This window comes from Hylobates moloch, unplaced genomic scaffold (genome assembly GCF_009828535.3).
Source record: "Hylobates moloch isolate HMO894 unplaced genomic scaffold, HMol_V3 SCAFFOLD_50, whole genome shotgun sequence".
Classification (NCBI taxonomy): Eukaryota; Metazoa; Chordata; class Mammalia; order Primates; family Hylobatidae; genus Hylobates; species Hylobates moloch.
Window position 1 is genome coordinate 363449 of NW_026652325.1, and position 18795 is coordinate 382243.

The window sequence follows — 18795 nt, forward strand, 5'->3', positions numbered from 1 at the left end:
TCTTTCTGTGGCCTCAGAATCCTTCTTACATTGTAATTGTTACCAATTTATTATGAGTTTCATGAAGATGTAACTGAGAATAATACCTATTCCGACACAACTGTAAGTTTATGGAGACAGGTGTTTACAAATCTATCATGTAGCACATCATCAAAACAGGGCAGCAGCTCAAAAATGTTGCTGAATGAGTGAATTAATTAATTAATTAATAGGTGTTCTGCAAAGATCTTATTCTGATATATTTGCAGCCTTCCTTGGGTCAGAACTGCTAAAAACATGGGAACTGATAATTATCAGAATAATTAAACTCAGATATTGAGACTCCTAATGGATTTGAGGGAGCCTTCCTAGAATGGTAGGTCTGTCGTCATCGATGACCTCTCACACTTTGCTTTACCTTGCCTATACAGAAAAAGCAATCCAAATTGTTCAGATCTGCTTTGAGATCCAGTGTCAGAAGACATGGGGGGAAAACCCCTCTGTTGTTTGAGTGGTGTCTTGAATGTCATAGCTAGTTAAATTGTTTAACTGGAGTCTTCCAAGAATATATGTATACAGCAGTGCTGATGGTCATCCCTTTCCTTTGTAAAGTACCAACTGCAGTAGCTGGACATCCATAATCTCATTTGATTATTTTATCTATTTAAGTAAAGAAAACAAAAGGAAATACACCCATTTAACAGATGAAGAGAGAATCCCAGAGGGGATGTGACTTAATAACATCACAGAATATTAAAGATAAGCTCAGGTTCAGAACCCCAGACTTTTTCATTTATTCATTCAGCTAATATTCAATGTGTACTTATTGGTCAGGCACCTACTAGCCCCTGGGTGTCACTTAATGCATCAAAATGTCATGCTTCCACAGTGCAGATGGATATTTCATCACACACTCTCAGGTTTGGCATTTTATGAAGTACAGTCCTTTCCCTTCCCTTTCTTCCTTTTCTTGGTGGAAGGAAAACAAGCAAATTTGATCTGAGCCTTGATATGCCCCTACTTTTTCTTACCCCAAAGAACATCATATGCTGAAAGGGTCTATCTAAGCACAATCCTGTTACTATTACAGGAAGCATTAAATAATTAATTTATCAGACTATTATGAACAAAGTTGTAGGAAGGATGTCATGTGGGAAGAAAGCATTGAAGCTCACTTCTAGAAATATGCACAGTTTTGAATGTGGCTGGAAATAATGAAGAAGTGATCTAAATTCAAGAATTGGATGGACTTTGGTGGGCCCCCAAGAGTCTGGAAGAGTTCTCTCAGTGCCTTAGCCTAGGTTTCAGATTTACAATTTGAAAAATGCAGCTGTCAGTTCAGAGCCTATATCCATTCACACCACAATCCAGCTTTTCTGGCTACAAGCTGTTGTGGCATCTGAGACAAGCATGGGACAATCCCATGTGGAACTGGCCACTTGGTCACTTCCCCTCACTTTAGGACACTCTGATTCAGATGCTGACTCCCAGCCTAGGCTATTCTCATCAACACAAGAAGGTAGCGAGCTGAGGATGTCCACTAGGGGCCATTCCTTCAACCACTGTGAGATGCACAGAAGCGCCAATTCCTTGACTGATCCCTAGAGGAATAGAAATTCTCCTTGAAGAAGCATGATGGCATTGTGACTTGAAAGTTAACTGTGACAGAAAAATAAGGGTTTAGAGATCTTGGAGCATATAATACCTTTGTAAAAAAAAAAAAAAAAAAAAGATCCTTAGAGAATTTGCTTTTACTGCTCTCCAAGATTGCTTATCCAATCTCGTTTTCCCCCCTACCCTGAAGGTACTCTTTATTCGCCTCCTCATAAACACCTAATCACACCATTTTTATTCCTGCTTCCCCAACTTTGCATAAACTATCTGAAAGGCATTTTTCCCTTCTATCTGTCGAAGCAAGTCCTACCCAGTCTTCTAAGGCAGTTTCAACTTTGGCATGGAATCACTTCTTTCCCCTAAACTGTCTACAACCTGGAGACAGGGGTCCACACTACCCCATTCGTTATCTCCCTGTGTTTATCATTGTTTTATGAGAAAAAAATACTCCTTCCCCAATAGTGCTACAAGCTCCTTTGGGAAGCGTGGTCTTTGAATTTGCAGCCCACCTGTGTGAGCCTCTTTCTTAGGACTTTGAAAAGTTACTGGGAGGGAGAGGAGAGACTGAGTTTCTCTGCTTTCTCTTAGGCCACCCCATTTGCAAGGATGTCACCATTTTTAGTTCCCTGACCTATGTGCATGGATGCCTAGGAGAATTGTATTGTGTGTTATCTCATCTCCTTTCCGAGATGATAAGCATTGTGCAAAACAGGCAATATATCTTATATCCTTTGAGTGCGTAAACTAAATACTCAATTTAAAAAAAAATTAAATGTTGCTGTTTTTGCTGTTGTCTTTTGGACAATGCATGTGGCCTGTGTCTTCACGGGCCTCTATTATTAGAGGCTATATTCTAAAGAGTTAATCCAAATTTTGGATTTAAGTGGGTTTGCCATCTGCTATGTATGGTTTTCAATACAAAACTTTTTGAGTATGGGACAATCTGTATAATTCTCCTAGGCATCCCTGCACACAGGTCACTAAAAATGGTGGCATCCTTGGAAACTGGGTGGCCTAAGAGAAAGCAAAGAAACTCAGCCTCCTCCTTGTTCAGTAACTTTTGGAAGTCCTAAGGAAGAGGCTACACACAGGTGGGTTCCAAATTCAAAGGCCAGGCTTCCCAAAGGAGCCTGCAGAGTTATTGAGGAAGGAGCATAAATTATGGCAGTAGGTGGCATTTGTGCCTGCTGTACCCACCAACTTATAAAGGACCTTAATCAATTGCCCCAGTCCTCTCACGCCTCAGGCTGGCTGAGGGCCAGGCAGACCTCTAACATGAAACCCAGCAAATATGATCTGGGCCTTGCTCTGCCCCCACCTTTTTCCTCCCTCAAAGAGGATTCTGGTGCCAGCACCATATGTTGAAAGGGCCCAAGCACAATCCTATTACCATTGCAGGAGGCATTAAATAATTACATTAATTTACCTAAATATGGAAAAAAATCTTTACAAATCAGGGACACTTGGCAGATTTTCCAGCTGCACATTTTTTGCTTGGCACAGCACATTGTCCTGTTGGGTTCCCATTGCTACTTGGAGTGTTTCCTTTAATTGTGGGGCACATGCATTCTCTTGTTCTGTTTAATTTTCTCAGAGCTGGTTCCACATTCCAGCTACAAACATATTATAGGAAAAAAAAAAAACCCACAAAAGTATGGATTGTGCTTGAGTGTACCCTAAGGGAGCGTGCATAAAAATAGTAATTTCTTGTATATGAAACCTTCCATGGGGCGGTCTTTCACTAGATTGCTTTGCAAAAAATAAAAGGTTGAAGGGGTGGAAAGAGGGAAAAGGGCAAAGGAAGGAAAGAAATAAAACTGGGAGAGCAGAAAGGGGTTATGTAATGGAGTGGGAGTGAGCACACACTGGAATTCCATGTGCATGAGGATGGTGAACTAGACTTGTGTTTGGTGGACTTGTAATGGAAAGCTCCACCAAAGAAAAGTCTGCATCTTCAGGGTCAACACTTGTTGTTAACTATCTCTGGTCAGTGTTTTCACTGCCAGTGCTTGTTGTGCCTAAATCACAGACCTCTTGCCATGGAATTCGAGGGCTGAAGTGCAGATAATATTCACGGCGACCCCACTTTCCTGACTCAGCATGTCCTCACAGGAAAGCCACAGAGAGTGACTGCCACCCACACAGCCCAACTTCAGAGGCCAAGGAAAGGGAGGCCCTGGCCTCTTACAAGTTCCCCTGACCAGAGACTGCCTGGAATTCCCTTCCTTGGAATAAGGACTTCTAGAAGGTGCTTCTCAAATCCTCAGTGTCTTTTGTTTTTAGTCTACTGAAGACCAATATTATTATGGTTGATAGTAGTAGTATTTTGTACCATAGCACGTGGATGTCTCAGTAAGGTCAGGTTGCTGGATTACATTCCTAAGTACTTCCTCTGTATTTCTAGCCTTGCCTCATCATGGATAGGTAGCAAGCAGTGAATGAGCATCATTTTGTGGCCTACACCTTGAGTCACTCAGTTCTAGACACAGGGAGATGAGATTCAGCTAAACTGGCCCCTTCCAAGAGAGGGTGCCCAGGGACTTGCACTGACAGTGGGGGTAGATGACAACTGTCACATCACAGAGAAGAAGCAGCTGGAGCCCCGGAGATGAACCTTCCCAGCTCACAGAGTTTCCAGAGCATCCACTGAGCCTGTAAACAGCATTGGTGACTGGCCTTCTGCCATTGTCTCTGAGGTCTGTGGGCCAGGGTAGCTGGAAAGGGCTGAGCATTCTTTTCTAAGGTAATGTGTCTTGCCTTGTTAAAACATAATAATAGACAGATAAGACTTTAGTGAAAATATATCAGAGAAGCAAAGAAGTGTGATTTTTTAAGTTCTTACTTCCCTTCCCAGAAATGGTACAGGCCCCATTCGGTAAAACCCTGTGCTAGTCTGAAGTCACAATCCAGAGAAGCTTCTGGCTATAGACATGATAAAGGCTTCATTTTCTGACTTCACCACGCTCCTGCGTATCTCCTCATCTCCAGCCCATGGTGGACACTGTGACTTCTCCCTCTTCCTGTTGCTCATTCCTGCTGTGGCTAGATGACATATTCTGATCTATCCTGAAGCATCAGCATCGCTGTCTACAAGCTTGTGATATGGTTTGGCTCTGTCTGCACCCAAATCTCATCTTGAATCCTACTCCCATAATTTCCATGTGTTGTGAGAGGGACCCGGTGGAAGATAATTTGAATCATGGGGGCGGTTCCCCCGTACTGTTCTTGTGGTAGCAAATAAGTCTCACAAGATCTGATGGTTGTATCAGGGGTTTCCGCTTTCACATTCTCCTCATTTTCTCTTGCAGCCTCCATGTAAGAAGAGCTTTTTGCCTCCCGCCATGATTCTGAGGCCTCCCCAGCCATGTGGAACTGTAAGTTCAATTAAACCTCTTTTTCTTCCCAGTCTCGGGTATGTCTTTATCAACACCATGAAAATGGACTGATATAGCTTGTTAGAAATGCAGAACCTCAGGCCTTGCTCTTTTTCTGGAACTGTTTCCTCAGATTCCACGAGTTAACAATATCCTCAAGGGATTTTTATACACATTAGAGTTCCAGACGTGCTGCACTAGGAAGCTCTCACAGTCCCCTATCACCTGCATTTGGTGCTCCCTTCTGCCACGTGGGAGAGGGTATATTCAAACAGGACAACTGAAGAAAGTTGAATGATGGGAAATCAATAAATTGAAGCAATAAGGCTAGCAAATTAGGGAGGTGCCACCACCCCTAACTCTGAGAGGGCAAAGACAAGAAGTCACCAGAATCCTAGAAGCTGTGCGAGGGAGCCCTCTGATGGCAAGTGTGGCCTTCAGTGGAGGAAGAGGGGAATGTACACTTTCCCAGCCAAGGGGAAAGAGATACCCCATCTCTCCCTCATTTCCCCCTCTTTTTGCTGTGAATGTTTTTGTTATGTGTTGAAATGTGGCCCTTATACTAAAGTTCTAAACCCCAGGACCTCAGAATGTGCCCTCATGTGGAAATAGGGTTGCTGCAAATGTAATTAGTTAAGAAAAGTCATGCTGGAGTAAAGCAGGCCCTTCATCCAGTATGAGTGTGCTTATGAAAAGAAGAGAGATGCAGAGACAGAAGCATAGGGAGAGGACAGCCATGTGACCACAGAGGCAGAGACTGATGTGAGGCATCTACAAGCCAAGGATTGCTAGAAACACCAAAAGCTGGAAGAGGAGAGGAGGGACTTCTCTGCAGGTTTCAAAGAGACCATGATCTTGCTGATACCTTGATCTTGGACATCTGGCCTCCAGAACTGTGAGACAGTAAGTTTTTATTGTTTTAAACCACTTGGTTTGTGGTACTTTGTCAAGGTAGCACGAGCAAAAGAAGATAGCTTTCCATTGGCCAAGTCCAATCAAAAGCCAGAGGAGAAAGGATCCTGCCAAAGCCATTCATAAAAGGATGGGAAAGGTGGAGACTGAATCTTTAGGGGAAAATAAAAAGTATCCAGCAGGCGGGGACTATGAGACTAGATTGATGGAAAGGTATTAGGTTAAAAACTAAACAAAACTCTCTTTTTGTAAGAGCTACCAAACCTGGTTGCTGGTAACTCCCCTCCCTGGATGTATGAAAGAATCCTGGCTGCTCCCTCCAGTATGTGAGCAGGAGGCACATGAGCAAACCTGTTGCTATCATTTAACCCCTTGATCCAGCAATACCTGAAGCTTTCATCCTTGGAATCCACTATTGTTGATACAATAAAGTCCCTCTTTGACTTGAGCTACTGTCTCCAAACACCTAAATGCTGGAGAATGGTAATATATTTTACTTAATTTCATGGCTCTGAGAAACACAGGGATCCACACTAAGGTCTTTCTGGCCAATCTCAATATCCTCCCTGAGAGAAAGAAAGTGACGCCTTTCAGACAGGAAATCTGTCTAGGATCCTGTCCCCATGAAACAGAGTTTTTCATAAGTGGAATATCCAGTTTCTTGCAGCTCTTTTTATGAAAAATCAGAAACAACCTAGGTGCCCAACAAAAGGAGATAAGTCAAATGGATTTTCTACATCCATACAATGCAATTCTCTATAGGCAAAAATTACGACATGGAAAGATTGTTTTCCAAATGTCATCTACAAGACCCAAGGTTTCCTCAGAAACCTGCAGAGACAGAGTGGTGTAAGTACATACACTGAGCTACCAATATCATAATCTTGACTTCATCAGAGCATTTTTATTTTGACCTATTTTCATCTATTTGGCTTCCAAATAATATTTCCCTTAAAAGAAGAGTTCCAGGCAGCCCATAAGCATGTCCATTGGCCTGTAGGTGGCTATTATCTACCTTTCACCCCACATGGGTAGCACTGGAAGAGTAATAAGGTAGAAAATTTCTAGGTTTGATGAAGAGCAGAAAAAGGTCTGAGAATGATTTGGCAGACTGGTGACTCAGAGTTCACATAAAACTGATTCACATGGATTAAGAGGCCAAGTACAGTGAGGAAAAGTCCCTGGACCAGGAGAAGGGAGAACTGGGTTCCTAGCCCCACTGTCCCAGCAGCAGGTAGTATGCATGAGAAGGTCCCCTCCCTCTGTGCTTAAGGACAAAGCTGCCACCCGCATGACCTCTCAAGCCTGCAAAGACACAACCATGTTCTTTAGTACTATAGAAACTCTTATGTGATGTCAGAAAGAAATTTCCAGGGATATCTACAATCATGCAGTCTGCCTATCCATTCCTCACTTCAACCTCCCTTATGCATTTCCAACTCCTTTTCTGACCATGAGCCAGACAGGCACATAGAAATGGACTGAGCTCATCATCTCAACAATCCTAGGAAATAGATTTCATCATAACTGTCATTTTATAGAGGAGGAAACTGAAGTTCAGAGGGGGTAAGCAATTTGTCTAAGATCACACAGCTAGTAAATGTCAAAACCAGGCTTTGAAGACCTGATGAGCTTTTGGTCTTAATGAGTAGGTACTATAGACCAAAAGATAGACAGAGACATCTTTTCAGCCTTCGAATTTAACAAATTTGAGGATTTAAATAGCTATAGGTATAGATTATATTAAGGGAGGAGAGGGAATAGATAGCTTGTAAGAATTTCCAGAGGGTAGTAGAGCTGGGAGAGGTAGTAGACTATGGAATCAAGCCTGCTCATTCCTCATAGATCCAAAGCTCAGAGAGAGGATGTGACTTAACCAAGGTCATACAATTCTTTGGCATTCATTCCCCAACTAAAATCCAAGATTTTAAAGTCAGGATTAACTGCCATTAACTCTATAGTTGATAACTTTACCATATTCCCTGAGATATACTTGTTGTACCTCTTGAGGTCTTAAAGAAGGTTTTTTTTATTTTTAAAAAAATGCCTCTGGTCTTCTGCTCAGCCTAATGAACTCATCCAATTTACCAGACATACAAAAGTGAAACGAATCTGATGCACAATCAGGTAATCCTTTATCTTCCTTGGCGACAGCCTCGGAAACAGCGGGAGGACAGTCCCCCAGCCTGCAGTGGTGTTACAGATCACAACGGAAGCATATTGTCATCAGATTAATTTTCCAACCCTCCTATCCTAACCACAAAATCCTGAGAGAACGAGTGTCAAATACACTTAATAATTGCATAATTATGACATCTGTTACTCTCCAGCACCTCTTAGTGGAAAATTAACTGAAGAAATAGCAGGTTCAAAGATGTGTTAACACTCTGATAGCAGATTTAATTGAAATATGATGGGGGAGGATAATGGAGATTAAATTAAGCTCTCAGATAATCATCTGACACAAAGATAATTGAGCCAGCCTCTGCCACGTTGATGAACGCTTCAGAGATGCTGTGCAGGGTGGCATTTCGAGTATCTTATCCTTCAGGCAAAATGGAATTCTCCTCCCCCCTCCTTCTTCTCCCTCTCTTGTCATTCAACATTTGTATCCTCCAAATCGATAATGTGAACAGCAGCATAATTGGAAATAAAAGATGATCTGAAATCCACAGGAAATTAGGTTGAGGCATGTGGAGGAAATACAGTCCCATCCTGGACACAAGGTAGATTTTTATGGGATGTGCCCCTACTCTGCAGTTTCTCCAGGAGTGTTTTCCCAGTGTCTCTGTCCTCAATGGAAAGAAATGGCCATATGTGAGACCGGAAGGTGGTCCATAAACATGAGAATGGAGGAGTCAGTAGGAGGCTTCCTCTGCATTGCCTTACAACAATCACTTTGATCTCTTTCTCCTCTCCGCGGGAGCATTATCTTGCTTTGTAGGGCAAGTCCAGGAACAGTGTGTGACAAAGAGTGAGTACCCAGTGCTGGAGGGCATGGAGCAATCCACCGGCAGCTCTTGGTGGTGATGAGTGAGTGTCCTGCGTCAGAGTGTGGGGTAGCATAGCAAGAGCAGTTGAAGGCAGGAAGTGGGAAAGCATTCTGGTTACTGTCATGCCAAGGGTCAGTGGCCGACAGTCCGGGAGAGTCTTCTTGCATCTCTCTTCCTCTAACAAGGTAATGCCTCCCTGTCAAAGGGTCGTGAGTGGCAAACCAGTGTAGAGAATAAGGTGGTGTCCTGAAAGGCAGTCTTCAGTCTTCTCCCACTCCACCAGCTCTCCAACTACTCAGAGTTTCAGGTTCGGGATTTTATATTAATGGGGTTGATCTGCTTTGCTTAGGTGGAGTCAAAGGAATGTGGTCACATCTCCTTGAAGCAATTCCATCCCATTTCCTGCTTACTCTTCTCTTCCCTGGCATCACCCCGCCCATGAACACCATAAGAATTTCCTAGTCCTGACCTCTCTCTATGCTGTGACATAGCTAAGGGGAATCCCCTTGGGGATGGAGGAGGCAATGATGTGAGTGCCCCTCACTGGGGCCCTAGACATGACACGGGATGGATAACATTTCCCCTCTCTGGTGCAGCCATGGCTGAAGCCCAGGGTGCCTGCTGAGATGAGGGGCTCTGGGCAAGCTGTGCATTCCAAAGGCCACCACATCCTCTAGTTCAGATCCTGACCTTGGTGGTAAGTCCTTCAATGGACAGTGGAGCCCAACAATCAGGGCATTCCTTCCAAATTCTGCCAGAGAACCCACACTCAAAGTAGGTATCTTTGTTCCTACAAAGTCTCCAAGGTACAAGGCCCAGGATGGTGGGGTAGGGTCTGGCACCCAGAGCCTCATGTATGGCAAAGCTCCCCTTTCACCACCAGCCTTCTGTTTCAAACCTCTTCGAAAGTTAATTTAGGACACTCCTTCTTCCTCCCTATTTTTGGGTTTGGAATAGAGCCCATTATTCTGAAAGATTACAATAATGTTTAATTTGGGTGGAGAACAATGAGGCTCTCCATTCTATCTCTTCCCTCCTGGAAGAATTCCATAAATTCTATGTTTCCCCAACTGCTGGATATCAGCAATAAATTCCATGTCATCAGACCCCTAGTTAACCTATGATGGCAAAGTTTGAAAGATGGTCTTGTCGCATCTCTCCTACTAATTTTGTCCCAAATCGTTAATTTATTGAAGCATAAAAAAGCAAGGCATCTCATGAGCAAGAGAGACTTAAGGGTTTGTTTTAATAATTCTCCTATAGTCAAGTAATATGGCATCAGAAATTGTCTTCAAAGAGAAGATTCCCGACTCTCTCCTGACCTCTCTTTTTATCTACAGGATGGGTGTGTGTGGCCCATAAATCAACTGGACCCACTTCCCTTTGTTTGTATGCTGCCAACTACACAGGCTTGCTATGAAGAAGAAATTTTGCCCAGAGGCAACTAGAAAACCTGAATGTGTACACAATGCTGACATATTTTGTTGCTTTCACCCCTCTTAAGAATTTCTACCGTGCCTTTGTGAAGTTGATTATTTTTAAAACTGTGTATCATTTTGTCTTCTTGGGCAAATTGCACAATCAATGATATGTTTCACCAAGTATGTAAATCCCTTTTACATATTTCAAAATAATATCTAATTAAAACGTCAAGGTTATAGCTCATGAGGCTAGAGTGGACAGGGCTCCACCCCCTCCCTCAGCCTCTCAAAGTAACATTTAAAGTATGTCCTATAATTAGGAGCAATTATAAATTCCAATTAAAAAGAAACCCGCATAACTCTGAGGGCATTTTCCTTTGATGTTACTGGCTTTAATTTATGTGCTTGTTGCACCAAATTGTCTCCACTTCCTCAGATATGTTCTTAAACAGAAAAGGCTTCCAAAACTGCAAAGAGAAAAGCAGGTCAAATCTGAGAAAAGTAGTGAAGTTCATTAAAAAGGGTGATTGCATCTATAACTTCTGGACTTGGTGTTCATTGATTAGAGATTAAACATCATCCTTTGTACTACTCAGATTGGGATTTTTAATTAGGATGTCATTATTACACAGATATACTGAACGCCATATTGATTTTTGAGACCTTTTGAAATAATAGCACTACTTCTGCAAAATGAAAATCATAATAGATTATTGACTTCTTCAGGAGTTTTGATCCAAGGGTACCTCCCCAAAGTCAACATTTTCAATATTTTCAGTTTTATGCAAAGAGATGCTCATAATTAGGTTTATATTAAAAGTTTGTGTATATTGACTCTGTGTCATTAATGTCGATGGCATCCCATTGATTACCCTTGAATTATAACAGCAGTGACATTGCTGGTTGCTGCATTGTTTACATACCATATAGCCTTTGTCTTTTGCTTTTGTTTAATTTAAAAAGCGTTCATATTCAACATGAGTAGCATGCTTGATTCACAAGATCAGAAGTTCAACAACTTTCTCAATTCGTAGCGCCCTTAGTGGCTCAGTAATTTCTTCATAGTGCTCCTAGTTCAAAAGAATTACCCATCAGTTCCCTTTAGTAAGTAGTCAGGGCCAAACAACTCAACAAGCATGAACGTCCAAAAAACTTAATGGGCATTTTTTAAACTTATGCATTTGTAAGAAAAAAAATGTGTTTATTTTATTCTCCAATACTCAGAATTACTAATGAGATGTCTGCGATGTGTCAAGTCTTAACGTCAGATTGGACGCCACCACCATTTCCTGTTCCACACTGATCTTCATATGGTTCTTGCTTTTTAACACAGCCTCTGAAAACCAAGCCTCACAAAGATAGACTATCTTATTTTATTTATTTATTTATTTATTTATTTGAGATGGAGTCTCGCTCTGTCTCCCAGGCTGGAGTGTAGTAGAGTGATCTCAGCTCACAGCAACCCCTACCTCTCGGGTTCAAGCAATTCTCTGCCTCAGCCTTCTGAGTAGCTGAGATTACAGGCTCCCACCACCACACCTGGCTAATTTTTGTATTTTTAGTAGAGACGGAGTTTCACCATGTTGGCCAGGCTAGTCTTGAACTCTGGAAGTCGTGATCCACCCACCTCAGCCTCCCAAAGTGCTGGGATTACAGGCTTAAGCCACTGCACCTGGCCTAAAAATAGACTATCATCCAGAAAAATACACTGTGATCTAATGTTAAAAAGAAGTTAAAACTACCTCAAGCTAGTAGTTTGCACAGTGTCTGACAAATGTTACTGTGTTTTCCTCAAAAATTTAAAAAGTCAGACAGTTCCCATGTGAATTCACTGCAGCATACTGGGTGCCCTGGTGCACAGTTTGGAAACTGAGGCACAAGAATTAATGTTTCTTGATGTCATGAAATATACCATGTCCAGGCCAGGCACAGTGGCTCACGCCTTTAATCCCAGCACTTTGGGAGGCCGAGGCGGGCGGATCACAAGGTCAGGAGATTGAGACCATCCTGGCTAACACAGTGAAACCCCGTCTCTACTAAAAATACAAAAAATTAGCTGGGCGTGGTGGCAGGCACCTGTAGTCCCAGCTACTCCAGAGGCTGAGGCAGGATAATGGCGTGAACCCGGGGGGCAGAGCTTGCAGTGAGCGGAGATCATGCCACTGCACTCCATCCTGGGTGACAGAGCAAGACTCTGTCTCAAAAAAAAAAGAAATATACCATGTCCATATCCATATTTTCTGTGCCTAGCATGGGGACTAATGTACTCAACAAACACTGTTTAAAGAACGTTGCTTTTGGTTAACACTTTTCTAGTTTAGATTACTTTAATCACAGTACTACAATTTGATAACATGTATCCAATGTATATATAGTCACTACCGATGCAGAGGAATATATTTTCTTACATACACTCAAAGAGCTTAGGTGGAGGAAATTGATGGAGTCATCTCTATTTGAAATGTCTTATAGATATTTCTCTGTGAAGAAAGCTTTTATCTCGAAGATTCCTAGATTTTCTGTAAACTTAGGAAAATGCTTAAAAAGTTCCATTACCTGCTTTCTCCCTGATATGGTTTAGCTCTGTGCCCCCACTCAAATCTCATGTCAAGTTGTAATCCTTGTGTGTCAGAGGAGGGGCTTGGTGGGAGGTGATTGGATCATGGGGGCGGATTTCCCCCTTGCTGTTCTCGTGATAGTAAGTGATTCTCACAAGATCCGATGGTTTAAAAGTGTGTCGCTTCCCGCTTTGCTCTCTCTCTCTCTCTTTCTCTTACTCTGCCATGGTAAGATGTGCCTTGCTTCCCCTTTGCCTTCTGCCATGATTGTAAATATCCTGAGGCCTCCCCAGCCATGCAGAGCTGTGGGTCAATTAAACCTCTTTTCTTCATATATTTCCCAGTCTCAGGTAGTTCTTTATAGGAGTGTGATAATGGGCTAATACACTCCCTAAGACATTACAAACATACACAGATGTAAGTGTATGAGCCAAAAATTGCTTGGACCACTTGATTTTATCCAAAGGTGGATGAAGGTGCATATGTCCAGAACCAGGTCTTCTTCCCTGCCTTTAACTTCCCTCTAAGCACAAAGGCCTTGGCCTGTGGCTCTCACATGGATACCGTGTAGTTGAGCGAGCCTGAAGAATCATATCCCACACAATGCAACCTTGGCTAAAGATGAATACCCAGTGGTGTACATATACCCAATGATACAGAAACATAATGGACTAGTATTCAGTCTTAAAAAAGGATACAGTCCTCATCCAGCTACAACATGAATGAATCTTGAAAACATGATGCTAAGTGAAAGAAGCCAACACAAAAGGCCACATATATGATCCTATTGGTCTGATGCATCCAGAACGGGCAAATTCATAGAGATGGAAAGCAGAATGGAAGTTATCAGGGGCCGAGGGCAAGTGCATAGGGAGTTATTGTTTAATGGGTGCAGAATTTCTGTTAGGGATGATAATAATGTTCTGGAAATGGATAATGGTGATGATTGCACAACTTTGTAAATGTACTTACTGCCACTGAATTTTACACTTTTTTTTTTTTTTTTTTTTTTTTTGAGACGCAGTCTCACTCTGTCTCCCAAGCTGGAGTGCAGTGGCGCAATCTCGGCTCACTGTAAGCTCCGCCTCCCGGGTTCATGCCATTCTCCTGCCTCAGCCTCTCCGAGTAGCTGGGACCACAGGCGCCCGCCACCACGCCCGGCTAATTTTTTGTATTTTTAGTACAGACAGGGTTTCACCGTGGTCTCGATCTCCTGACCTCGTGATCCGCCTGCCTCGGCCTCCCAAAGTGCTGGGATTACAAGCGTGAGCCACCGTGCCTGGCTGAATTTTACACTTAAAAATGCTTAAAATAGTAAACTTTATGTTACGTGTATTGTACCATTTTACCAAGCACAGACACAAAATTGCCCAGCCTGGCGAATGAGATTTGCTTAAAAAGATGTCACCAATAAATAAAGTTTAGAAAATAAGACCGCCACAGCTACCATATTGTCTAAGCCATGAAATGCCCAATAACAACAGGGATTGGCAAACTTTCTGTCAGAGGATCAGGTAGTGAATATTCCAGGCTTTACAGACTGCAGGGTCTGTCTTACATCCCTTCAAGTCTGTCGCTGAGTCTGCAAAGTGACTGTAGGAAACATGTAAATGAATGAGCATGGCTGATTTCTCAGCCAATTTTTATTCATGGACACTGAATTTGAATTTCTTATAATTCTCACATATCGCAAAATATTGTTCCGTTTTTGACTTTTTTTCTAATCACTTAAAAATGTCAAAACTATTCTTAGCTCATGGATCTTATAAAGTCAGACAGATTTGGCCTCTAGGCCACAGTTTGCTGATCCCTGAGCTAGACTCCCAAATCAAGGCTGAGACAATACCGTACTGGTAACATGTGGAATTTCTTCCAATATTAGAGATGGTTTTCCATGACAAGTGGGAAACATCCTCCTTGGAAAACCTGTTCTCCAGTGGCTCAGGCAGCATGAGGCATTTTACAACTGAGACAAACCTGAAGTTAGTGCTCATTTTCCCTCTTGAAATTTGGCCCTACTATCGGATCAGGCCCCTAGGGCTAGCAGGATGCTCCATCGATCCAACCAGAGAGAAAATCCATTTGATTCACTACAGGATGCTAAGAATGCCTTTTAACATCTCTTACAGGAATTTTTTTTTTTTTTTTTTTGTCTGCAACAGACACTTCAAATAAAGCAAAATGCATACGAAAGAAAAAAAAGAATGAAAGAAGAGAACGATTGTGGTAAAATTTATGGAAAGCATATTCTCAGGAAGGGAAATTCCCATTGCTACTAAAATACAATGCCAGGCATAATTTTTTTAAAATAGCAATGGCATACTTTCTGGAAGGAAATTTGCAGGGAAAGAGGATAGGGGCTTCCCAACACTACTAAAATAAAATGATTCAGGCATCTACCTCATTGTATACATGACCAGATTCATTGGATGAGTAGAATTTAATTCAACAAATTTTACTGAGCATCTACTTTGAGTTAAACACTTGAGACACAAGATTCCCTCATGTTCATACTCTGAATATTCAATTCATATTCTGAGTTTGTTTGTTGGTTTGGAGGAGTGGCTGTTGAGAGAGGGTGGGTCGCAAGATATAAATTATTCCAGATTTTCTAATTATAAAAACTTAGTTTATATCATAGCTGTTCCTGTCTCCCAGAGCCTTTAAACAAGAGGCATTTCTTCTCATATCAACTGCTGCTGTTTGAAAATAGAGCCCCTAGTCAGTGACTCTAATATCCCCTGCTGGGCAACGGACAGAGGGATGCAGTAGGGGGCCCTCTCTCTGTCCACGTGCCTGGAGTGCTCCTTCAAATGGCTCAGAGATCCCTTTGAGATTCAAGGGCTGCTGATGGGGGAGCATCACAGGTCCTCGGCCTGGCTGCTTCCCTGAACTTGGCCTTCTTCTAATTTTTAACATCTCTCCCTCTTTAGTTCTAAAATTCCTCTTCTCATTTTTGTGTCTGGAGTCTCTGTATTAGCATGTGGTGCCATTTCATCAACACATTAGGTTACAATTGGCTCTAAATAATTTAAATATTTGGTTACAACAAAGACAGCCACAGCCTGTATGTCCAGCTGAGCTCAGAAAGACCTTCCTTCATTAGTTCTAACTTTATTTCTCATAAAATAGGAGGCCATTTGAGTAAAATGATAGTGGAAAAATTTTTAAACAGAACCAGCAAATAAACATGGTCTTTATGAGTTGTAACTTAATCCCCAGCTGATGTCATGTTTCATGTTTCAACTGCCAGAAAATGCCTGACATCTATATAACAGACAGATTTATGGAGACTTCAGGGTAAGAGTTAAGAGGATCCCTTAAATAAGGATAGTGTGTTGGTCTGGGGGTAATTTGGAGCCGCTGTTGTCCATAGATTGAAATGCGCACATTTGGATAAATTATAGGAATATGCCTTTCCACTTAATCTCTTTTTTATGTTCCAAAAGTCTTTAGATCTGGGAGATGGATGCATGGGGTAGGGGAGGCGGGGGTGGGGGGAGAGAGAGAGAGAATGAGAGAGCACTCAAAATATGATTCTCTTTTGCCCCTATTTGGTCATTGATATTTCTTTGGCAATACTAGAGAGAAAAGCAAAGATCCTGCATTGCAAACCTCAGAATCATAAACCGCACACAGGCTCTCACCCCACACAGGCATCTCTTGGTGGCAATATGGTTGTGCTGGCTACAGGAGGTGACCAAGGACATGGCACCCTGGTAGTTTTCTATCAAGAAATCCTTGCTAAATCTGCCTATGACAGCAGTTACCCCACAAGGACAGAGTTTTCCCAACATAAACCTCTCTTTATATTGTACAAATTGGGAGCCAATTATCCTAGAAAAATGGTTTTGAAATAGCCCCAGAAAAAAAATGACTCACTTAATTTTAACATGCATTGACTGTAGATTTGCACTCAAGTTTCTCATAGGTCTACTCTGGTGAATTAGCAAGAATAAATTACACTAGCTGATGTAACAAACAGCCCCAAATTTCAGTGGCTTAACACAGTAAGGGTCTATCTGTTGCTTATATCATAGACCTACTGGATGTTCAGAAGGTGCATTTCTACATGGTGATTCAAATACCCAGTGTTAGTACAACTGGTGACTTTGTAATCTGCAAAGACTTGGAGTACTCTACCACATACTCTGCATCTTCCTAGGAAATGAAAAAGAGAGAGACAAGCCAGGAGAACTTCATGGGAGGTTTAATGGATAATTAGCCAGACTCGGTCACATGGCTCCATTTTACCTGCAGAAGGTGCTGGAAAATGTGGAGTAGCTCTGATCCCAGGAAGGAAAACTGGCTTCCAGCTTCCATTTTGATATAAAAACTACCGTGCTGCACTGCTGAGAGGCTTCTGGGATTTCCTCAGAGACTAAAGGAATTGAAATAAGAAAAACAAAAATTTTTTTTACATTTATGTCTCATTGACAGTGGGTTTAATTTTCCTCAGCACTCACACCTATCCTATGAGGGAGGCAAGGCAAGTATTGTCTCTGCTTTTACATGGGGCGCTGAGTGGGAGCAGGGACTTGCCTGTGCCCCAGGACACAAAAAAATGGGACAGAACTTGAATCAGAACCCAGGTATCCCTGTATTGGATTTGCAGTTTTTACTACTGTACTAACAGAATAGGAGTAAATGAAGTGGGGAATGGGGTTAGGAAGGAAAGGTGAGCTCCTCAACTGAGTTGGGAACTAGATGGAGTTGGAAGATTAGTTCTGGTTTTATCCAGGTGTTGGTAAGGACTTATAGGACGCTTGAGGGGTGAGACATGAAATTATTTCAGTTCTCTACTTTGAGGCTAAATGCCAGCTTAATTCAGAGATCCAATCCCTGTATGTTTCCATACACCTTTGTTTTTAATTTCTCATCTTTCTTTCACTTCTTTTCTTTCATTTCTCTCTTTTGGAAATGAAAGCATCACTTTTTGTTGTGGTATGTGAATACAACAATATTAAAGGGTTACAACAGCAGCCAAAGTACAAGAGGGAGAGCTCTTGTGACCTCCCATAAATGAAAGGTGGCTCTGAAAGAATGAAAAACAGTTAAAACAGAATGGACATAATGGGAGGGTTAAGGTTAGGATCCTTGTGTGTGTTGATTTCCACAGCTGGTACAATCGTAATAGAATGTTTTCATCCTTCATGCCGCAGAAAGAGCAGAGCTCAAGCCTCTTTGCTCTGGGTATGCAGCTTCAAATAAGCATTGTAAGCCTTCATAATCATGATTTCAAAGAGGTTTGTGGAAATGTTTTATTAATTCTTATAAAGAAATCCTTTTTTCTTAATTTTTTTTCATTAACTTTAGACATTTACTTGCAATTACATTTGTTCAGTGAATACAATGACAGAAATTAATAATTCATAGCTTTTGTCAGGGAAAATTTAAAAAAAAAGGACCGTTGTTCAATCAAATACAACTTTAAATGCACAATCTTTATTTAAATAAGATTTAAAAAATAAATAATGGGGAATGTTATTGTACTTCCTAGAAACCTCTTCTTTTCCAAATTTTATCTATGCTATACCCAGTGACATGAAATCTTGGGTTGTTCAGAGTACATCATGAAAATAACAGGTTCAGGTCTGATCATCTAAATAGGGGGAAACTTGACTCCAGCTCAGTATTTTTGGGACTGCCTGGATCTTCTGGGCCCTGTGGTTGGTGGCAGAGAGTGAGAGCATGATAAAGTTGGAAGAAATCAAAAAGATTATGCCTTCTTGACAACCATTCCTGTGACTACTGGGGAAATTAAGGTCCACAGAGAGATAGTGTGTTAGTCTGTGGTCGCACTACTATAAGGAACTACCTGAGACTGGATAATTTATGAAGAAAGGAGGTTTAATTGACTCACAGTTCTGCAAGCTGCACAGGAAGCATGGCTGGGGCAGCCTCAGGAAACTTACAATCATCATGGAGGGGAGGAGGAAGCAGG

The 18795-nt window shown here is 41.8% G+C and overlaps 1 long non-coding RNA gene across 1 annotated transcript in view; it reads left to right on the forward strand.

Moving 5' to 3' along the window:
* The first annotated feature begins 7364 nt into the window (after window positions 1–7364).
* Window positions 7365–18795, forward strand: part of LOC131382553 (uncharacterized) — a 60034-nt gene continuing 48603 nt past the window's right edge. Inside the window, exon 1 of the long non-coding RNA XR_009212112.1 lies at window positions 7365–7445. This is a non-coding gene — a long non-coding RNA (uncharacterized LOC131382553). The remainder of the gene's footprint in view (window positions 7446–18795) is intronic.